Here is a 9433-nt window from a genome sequence, read left to right as displayed (position 1 = left end):
TCAACTGAACCTGCTCCCACAAAAATTCCAGGTGGTGCTTTCCTCACCCAAAGTTTCGCACATCTCTCTTGTTTCTTTTACACATCACTTTAGATCTGTGCCCTCATTCATTTTTCTTTTCAAAGTGGGAGCAGCTTCTCCCTATTTTCTCTTTGCAGCCCATCTGTGATTTTGTAAAATCTATCAAATCATCCTTAAATTTTCTTTTCTCCAAGGAGAACAACCGCAATGTCTCCAATGTGACCTCACAACTGAAGGTTCTCATTCTTGTGTATCACTTCTGCACCCTACTTGATATATTCACATCTTGCCTATAATGTGGCACCCCCACCTCAACTCAATACTCCAGCTAAGGTCTAACAAATTCCTTGTACAAGTTCAACATCACCTCCTTATTGTTCTACTCTATGCTCTATGCCCCATTTAAAAAAAAACAAGGATAATGTATGCTTGATTCACCTGCCTCCTGCCATCTTCAATGATTTGTACATATGTACACTGAGGAGCCTCTGTTCCTGCACCCTTTACAAAATTAGATGGAAAGGCTGCTCTTGAGAGGGATACAACAGTTTACAGAGAGATAGTGATAGGTTACGCATTTGAGCAAAAAGCTGGCAAATGAAGCATAATGTGGGAGAATGTGAAGTTATGAAGGCTGTACAAAAGAACAGTGTATTATTATTTCAACGAAAAACTGCAGAGAGCTGCAACGCAAAGGAGTGTGGGCCTACTTGTGCACAAAACCATAGAAAGCTATCACACAGACACAGCAGGTAATCATGAAGGCTAATCAAATGCTGGGTCTTATTTCAAGGGAGTTGGAGTAGGGATGTCTTACTGCAAGTGTACAAGATGCTGGTGAAACCACATCTGGAGTACTGTGATCAATTTTGGTCCCCTTATTTTAGAAAAAGCGTTATGAAATAGGAGGCAGTTTTGAGGAGGTTCGGTAGGATGATTTCTGGCATAGAGGGATTGTCTAATTAGCAAAGATTACGCAATTTGGGATTCGACTCATTGGAGTTTAGAAGAATAAGAGAAGATCTCATTAAAACATATAGATTCTTAATGGGTTTGACTGGGCAAATGTTAAGTGGATAATTTTGCATATGGGAGAGCCGAAGACCAGAGGGCACAGTCTCAAAATTAATAGGCACCAACTTAAGATTGAGATGAGGAGGATTTTTTTTTCTTTCAGAGGGTTGTGAGTTTTTGGAAGTCATTGCCAAAGAGAACCATTAGGGTAGAGTTCCTTGTGTTTAAGGCAGATAGATTCTTGATCAGTAGGGGAATTGAGGGTTACGGTGAAGGGGCAGAGAAAAGTGAAAATGAAAAATGTTGGATTAATATTGAATTCTGGAACAGGCTTAAGGACCCAATTGGTCTGCTCTTGATCCTATTTCTGATGGTCTTTAGAATTGTAGCCACAATTTTATATTGTCTTTCAATGTTCTTCTGACCAAAGTGTACCACTTCCCATTTCTCTGCATTCAACCTAATCTTCCACCTATCTGTCCGCTTCACTAACTTGTCCCTGTCCTTTTGGAATTCCACACTATCTTCCTCACGGTTTACAATTCATATTACTATTACTTTTAACCTAGAAGTCAGCGACTTTGTAATTTTGTGAACCGGTCACTCTGTGCTTGTGAAGAACATAAAAGCATGAAGGAAAAGATCAAAGAAGAGAAAGACTTGGCAAACAAAAGGAGAACACTATCGAATCCAGTATAGTGGTGTTATTGAACAGTCTCACAGGACATTTTCCACACGGTCCAGAGCAACAAATTTCTTTTGTCTTTATCCATAAAAACAAACCTGAGCTTCAAGTTGCCTGCCATATCAATACACCACCATGTTTCCATGCCAAAATATCTGTCTCAGTTCTGCTCAGTGAAATTCAATACAAGCTGAAGGAATGAAAATGTCACCTTTTGCCTCGACACCTTACAGCCTTCAGGGCTCAATATTGAGTTTAACATGAATACTTTCATCTACGTTAGTTACCCATCCTCAGTGTTCCAGGTGCTGTCCTGTCAGGGTTGCTCTCTGTGCAGCCAATCCAAATTCAATTACTTATAGGGCTTCACCTTACAAAGGAGAAGCTCTTTGAAATCTTGCAATTCGGCATAAACCTTTTGGATTATAACCTAGTGTCGTGTGACTTCTGATCTTGTCCATCTCAGCCCAACGCCAGCACCTCCACATCACAACAACTTGTAGTTCCCAGTATCACCTATTTTGCTTCTCTTCTCTGGTTTACTGTTGCCAGTGCCTTTGTCTGCTTTACTTTCCTTCTCTCTCGCTCTCTCTCTTTCTGGGTACTGTCTCCATCTATCTATCTATCTCATACTATCATCCCTCTCCTCTCCCCTTGTGCATCGACATAAATGCTATCTTTTCCTGACTACTTTCCTTTCTGCAGGGTTACTGGACTTGAAATGTGAACTCTGCTTTTCTCTCCACAAATGCTGCCAGACCTGCTGATTTTCTCCAGCCCTACCTGCTTTTGCTTCTTTTGCCAGCATCTTCAATTTCTTTGCGATTTTGTCCGTGTATCTCTTTACGTGTGTAGAGCGTGTGGTTTATAAAAAGAGTTAGAGTTTTAACTCTTCAGAGTTTCCCGCACTGGCTGAGGTTACTGTTTTCTCAGCCCCACCCCTTGCCTGAGGCTTGATGACCCTCAGATTAAATTCATCATCAGTTGTTCCTCTTTAATGAGAGAGCAGCTCTCTGGTTCTCTGGTGCTATGGCGACTTTAGAGTTTTAACTAGCAGAGATATATATCAAAAGTCCATAATTGTTTACCTGTGGTTAGAACTTATCTATAATAAGTAGAAAACACCTAGTTAGTGTTTTCTGATAACTTGAGTCAATCAGTCAGGTAATGTGATATTTTTATGACTTTCATTTTGTGATGACTTTGAAAATAGCAGGGTGAGATTTCACAAATGGTGCCTCACCTTGTCTAAAGGTGTACTGACACCAAATCTAAAAGGAGTACCTTATCCCTCTAAAAGATTACATGGGCTATCCAAGAGAAATGCACTGAGAAACAGACCTGGTCTAACCTCCATACTCTAGGGTCTCTGAAATCTGATTTCATTGAAGATAGCTGATCACTTCAATGGTTAGTTGCCTCTCAGAGCCACGTATGTGTGAACCACAACTAGTCCCACAAATCTGACCATGTAAAAATGAGAGGTGCTGTCTTCAAGGCTGCTTCCTGGATTCTTGGTGCTATAGAGAGGATCTCTGTCATGGTAAAATCTGGATCTCCCTAAGTCTTGAGTTTCTGCTAAATCAACTATAGCTCTGGATAATATGGCAGCTGCTCTTGGAGTTTAGCACATCTTTATCTCCTGCAATGAATTGCTCTGCTCAGTACCCCAAATTTCTAACACTTTTCAAAGGTCTTTCAACGCAATTGTAGCTAAGTTCATGATGAATTTCCCAACCTGATTGACCATAAATTCATGGAGTCATACAGCATGGAAACAGACCTTTGGTCCAACTAGCCCACATTGACCATGTTCCCAAACTAAACTACCCCCATATGACTGCATTTGGTCCATACCCCTCAAATCATTTCTCTTCCTGCACTTATCTAAATTTATTTTAATTATTGTAACTGCACCTACATCCACCACTTTCTCTGGTAGATCATTCCACAGATGAACTACTCTCTGTGTAAAAAAAGTTACCTGTCATATCCTTTTTAGAATGTTCTCCTCTCACCTTAAAAATATGCTTCTTAATGTTGAACTCCCCCAAGACCCTTGCTCTTCACCTTATCTATGTCCCTCATGATTCTGTGAACCTCTATAAAATCCCCTTTAACACCCAGTGAAAAAAGTCACAGCCTACTTTTATGACTCAAACTTCCATTCCCAGAAAAACCCTGGTAAATCTTTTCTGAACCCTCTTCAATTTAATAGTATCCTTCCTACAACAGGGTGACCAGAACTGCACACAGTACTCCAGAAGAGGCTCACCAATGTTCTGTACAACCTCAACATGACATCCCAATTCCAATATTTAAAGGTCTGAGCAATGAAGACAAGTATGCTAAATGCCCTCTTAATCACCCTACTTGTGATGAAGATTTATAAGAATTATATAACTGAACCCCCAGGTCTCTCTCTTCTACCACACTACTCAGAACCCTACTATTAATTGTATGCATCCTGCTCCCGTTTGTTTGATCAAAATGCAATACCTCATATTTATCCAAACTAAGCTCTATCTGGCATTCCTTAGCCTATTGATCTAGATGGTCAAGATCTCTTTGTAGTCTTAATAATCTTCAATATGATTAGACCATTAATGTTGGCATTATCTACAAGCTTACTAACTGTGCCTCCTGTATTTTCATTTAGGTTGTTTATATAAATAACAATGGAGACCCAGTACTAATCCCTGTGGAACACTGCTGGTCGTAGGCATCTAGTTAGAAAAACAGTCCTCCATTATCACCCTCTGCCTCCTACTATAAAGCCAATTTTGTATCCAATTGGCAAGCTCTTCCTAAATCCCATAACGTTACTAATTAGTCTACCAGGCGGAACCTTGACAAAGGCTGTACTGAATTCCATGTAAACAATGTCTACCACTCTGCCATCATCAATCCTTTTGATTATGTCCTCAAAAAACTGAATTAAATTTGTGAGACATGATTTCCCTTGCACAAAACCATACTGATTATCCCTAAACAGTCCTTGCCTCTCCAAATGCATGTAAATCCTATCGTTTGTAATCACTTCAACTTGTCCACCACTGATATCAGGCTCACAGGTCTTTAGTTCCTATGCTTCTCCTTACAGCATGTCTTAAATAAAAGGACAACATTAGTCACCCTCCAGTCCTCTGGCACTTCACCCTTGTTGGATATTCAAATATTTCAATATATAAATATACAAATCTTTATGCTAGTGGTACTGCAATTTGTTCCCTAACTTCACTAACTTCTGAAGAATATCTGATATCGTTGACTCTTTCCAGCTTTGGAAAGTCACTGATGGTTTTTGTTGTTTGAGGATCAACCAATGGGTCTTTCTGTTTTATTTTGCGTCTCATGCATTCTGCTTGAGAATGGTTGAGAATCCCAGGCACCACCTAATAGGTCTGTGTGACAGATAGTATGGCAGCTCTGAGTACTATAACATTGAGCTCTTCCTTAATATTCTCCAGCAATATGTGCGGTACACTGTTGCGAGTGACATATTGGCTCAGTATCTTGAAGCAATACAATATGACATTCATTTTTGGGCTTACCAGTTCACGACAGAGCTGCACGATTGCTTCATGGAAGCCTTCTCCATTATATTGCTGTATGACTTTGTCTAGTTGCTTCAGGAGACCAGCTGAGTATATATATTCCTGCTCAATGAAGCTGTTAATTGATTGGGTAAGATATAGAGACACTCATTGATCTCTTGTCCCTTGTGGTGAAGTGTGATATATGTGAAGATGATAGAGGTGACCTACATAAAGATGATCTGTGTTACGTGGACCTTGCAACATAAATCTTGATGGCTGGATTCTTGTAGTTTTCAGCAATTTCAAAAGGTCAGCTAGGACCATAAATAACTACACCAGTGTCCAGACTGAAATTTCACTTATTGCCTTTAATTTCTGAAGTAACTGGCAAAAATTATTAATTCTGATCTTTGACTTAATTGAGGGAATCTACATTGTTATTTCTTTCTTAATTTTTAATTCCCAGAATTTACCAAATACATGTCCTTGCTTTCTTCCTTACTTATACATTAATGTTCACAGAACAGTTTGAATTGTCCTGTCATCCTGCATTTGAGACACTTGGAATCCCCCTGCTGGTCAATATTGTTTTCTCTGCTGTTTTCTGAAGTCACAATGTGAGCTCTTTGAAATGACAGCTGCAAAGTTTCCCAGTTTTTGCTCCATTTTGGTGGCTTTTTGAGTGGCTGCTTTTGGTCTACCCAATTCATCCAAAGTTTTGGTATTTCCAAGGATCATGAACCAATACAACTCCTCTCGGTTCAGGCTTTCTAACATATAGATCCACTCGCTCAAGTGTTATGCAAGCACAGAAGAAGCTGGAGAAACTCAGAAGTTCTGGGAGCAACTGTGGAGAGAGAAACAGAGTTAATGGTTTGAGTCTGACTGAAATCTTTGGTTCTAGCAAGTTCTAAAAGAGTTGGGCTGCTTTTGTCAGCAAATAATTAGATATCTTTTCTTTGCATACTCCTATGAAAATTTGGTCAAGACTGAATTTGTTATTCCAAGCATCAGCATTGGCTAGTTAACCGACTAGATTCTTATTAGGATCTCAAGTTTAATCAAGTTTATTCAGTTATCAAGTTCTGTTTTGCATCAAAGTATACTTTGAAAGTTTTTGGATGTCTGGTGAAGGAAGTCTATAATCTACAGTTCACATAAAGGGCAGATTGTTCTACTAAGCTAGATAACATCCACACAGATATGTGTAGGTTGTTCCAGCTCTATTTACTGAGAATAGATTATGACAAAGAGGATGAAAAAGTTATTGATGTGGGGGCATTAAGTAGAGTGAGAAGTATCAGCAGTTTTTAGATCAGAGTGGTGCTGGAAAAGCACAGCAGGTCAGGCAGCACCCAAGGAGCAGGAAAATCGAGTTTTGGGCAAAAGCCCTTCATCAGGAATCAGGCTTTTTGCCCAAAATGTTGAGCTTCATGCTCCTCGGATGTTGCCTGACCTGCTGTGCTTTTCCAGCACTACTCTGATCTAAACTCTGGTTTCCAGCATCGGCAGTCCTCACTTTTGCCTTGAGAATTATCAGCAGCCCATCAAAATAGTGTTGACCTTTAGTCAAGGCTACCATTTAGTGGGAGATTTCTTTTACTGGTTTTGACCTTTATTTGGAAGAATGCTTTTAATCAAGCCAAGTAAAGTTCACAAGAAATGCTTGGACAATAATAGGATTCAGAATTTGGGCATTTGTGGTGCAGTGGCAATGTTCTTATTTCTGAGCCAGGAGGCCTGGGTTCAGGCTTCCACCTGCTCCAGAGGTATATCATAACATCACTGACCATTTTGATGAAAAATATCAAGGCTTCAGAATATTCTTTCTGATTTCACTTCAGCCTCTAATCTTCAACATATGATGCATTAATCTGTGAAACCATCCTAATAGGATTTCTTTTATTATATATTTATATCCTAACTGCCCAACATTCTACCCTACAGTTTTACCATTAGCAGGGGTGCATGTTGAGTGGGCCACCACTGGTAGATTAATTGAAGCCATTAAGTAGCCAATTAATTCCCACTTGAAAATGTCACACCACTCTTATTGGAATTTATCTAATTGAGGAATAAATATTAGCTTGCAAATGATCATTGAGTGTTGCTGTAGTGAATTATGCAACATGGATAGCTTTTTTCCACTTTTCCTCAGCCTATCAAGAAGTCAAAAAAGGTAAGGAAATAAAAAGACAATTACATTGTTGCATGTAGAAAATCCCAGTTATGAGCAATGGAATTTCTATTAACTGTGTGAACACCAACTACATTAAGGAAATGACGCAAGGAAGATAATATCTTGGGGTAGATACTGGAAACTATTGGTAAATGTTAGACAATATCTAGATTATAGATATGTGAAGCAATGCTTTTCATATGAACGTTTAGAATGTTTGAAAATTTGTGGTCAACATAATTCGTCCCAATGTGTCATTGGTTGGTATTTCCCATTTCCTCCCAGTGACTGAATTCACTTCTGGGGTCTGCACCATTGTATAAAAGGAATAGACAACATGCAAAACCAGCACAACAATTGGAGCAAGGAATAGCAACCAGAACTTCTCCAGAGCTTCAAAGCAAAATGCTTGCCATCTACCTACTTCTACTCAGCTCTTCTGTGACTGCACTTGAAATGTGCCCTGAACAAATACTTCATGAAATTAAGAACAGTATTTACGCACTGAAGAATTTGACAGTGAGTTTGACGTCTGTATTCTGTAAATTGCATAAATTTTTCAAAAATGTCCAGTGACATTTAGTATTTAACTCCTTTAGGCATTGTATATAGACTTTTATCGAAACTGCCAGGATTTGTTTAATGTATAATTCCTTGTCTGTACTTTGTTAATGAATTCTAACTGGACTTATGTTTTACTTTTGTAGTATTCAACACAGCTGTCAACTCCGATCGTGTTTGGGGTATGCAAATTTATTCTTTATGTCTTCAACATAAGTCTGAATTTAACATTTATTTTGAGAAACTCTTGAAGTTTTCAAACTGCTCAGGCATTTAACTCTGAATTTTTATTTTGCAAAATGACTGCAAAATAATAATGTCTCTTTTGATAGATAAGGTATCTATTTGCTAAAATGTTTTGTTCATGTCGAAACCACTATTGATAGTGTTTGCTCTGTTCCACTGCGGCTCTTGATTTCAAAGTGATATCAAATAGTGGGCCATATCATCTTCTTTATTCAATCTGCACGTCAGGCTGGTTATAAAGATGCTGCTTACAATTTCTAGGCACTCAACTGTGGCATTGCCAACCTGAAATTGCAATGTCCGTGTCCCAACTTTGTATTTTCTACTGTTAGGGTTTACCTGGTGAATCAAAGTTCACAACTTGAACCAAATGCAGTAGGCAAACTGTCTCTGGTATCACAAGAAGAAAACCAATTGCTTATCCAAATTATTGAACAAAAGACCAAGGATCCAATTTCAATTGAAATTTAGGTCTCTCAAGTAGTGTACTGTATATGAGACGTGAGTCAGGGAGCACAGCCAATTTCTAAAATGTATGCTTGAGGATTAACATCCCTCATCTTAATAAAAATAAGATAAAAATAAAATAATGAGCAATCTAAAGAAGTGTAGAAATATGCACCCACATATCCAAACCTCCAGGCTAATGTTCTCAGGATATGGAACTTGGTGAAATTTGAATTTAATTAAAAAAAGATCTGAACTGAAAATGGCTAATCTGGTTTAGCAATTTTCTTTGTTAAGGAAATCTGCCATTCTTCCTTGGTCTGATCTGCAGGTGAGTCCAGACTCACAATGCTGTTGGCTCTTACCTGGCCTTGGAAAATTTGGGGTAGGGAAATAAGTGTTGACTTAAGCATTGGCATCCAATTCTTATGCATGGAAAATGTGGCTTGAATCAGATAAAAAAGACAATGGCAATTTTAAACTAGCAGCTAATTTCATCCATTGTATGTCTCATTTTCAATGGAATGTTAGGTTTCAATAATTAAATACTAATTTCTGATTTTTTTTTTCTTTTAGGATGCAAACTGCATTAAAAAATCAATTGAGATATTCCGTAAAGGGCTAAACTCATTGGACAGTGAAAATGAAGCTCTAATAAAAATAACTTCAAATTTAAACATTCTGAAGAAAATATTCAAGGTAATTCTGCGTAGTTCATTTATCTTTGCAAACATTTGTTCA

This window comes from Chiloscyllium plagiosum, unplaced genomic scaffold (assembly GCF_037043375.1).
Source record: "Chiloscyllium plagiosum isolate Xiang-an unplaced genomic scaffold, Cpla_swu_hap1 HiC_scaffold_16, whole genome shotgun sequence".
In the NCBI taxonomy this organism is placed as follows: Eukaryota; Metazoa; Chordata; class Chondrichthyes; order Orectolobiformes; family Hemiscylliidae; genus Chiloscyllium; species Chiloscyllium plagiosum.
This window is presented reverse-complemented; position numbering follows the sequence as displayed.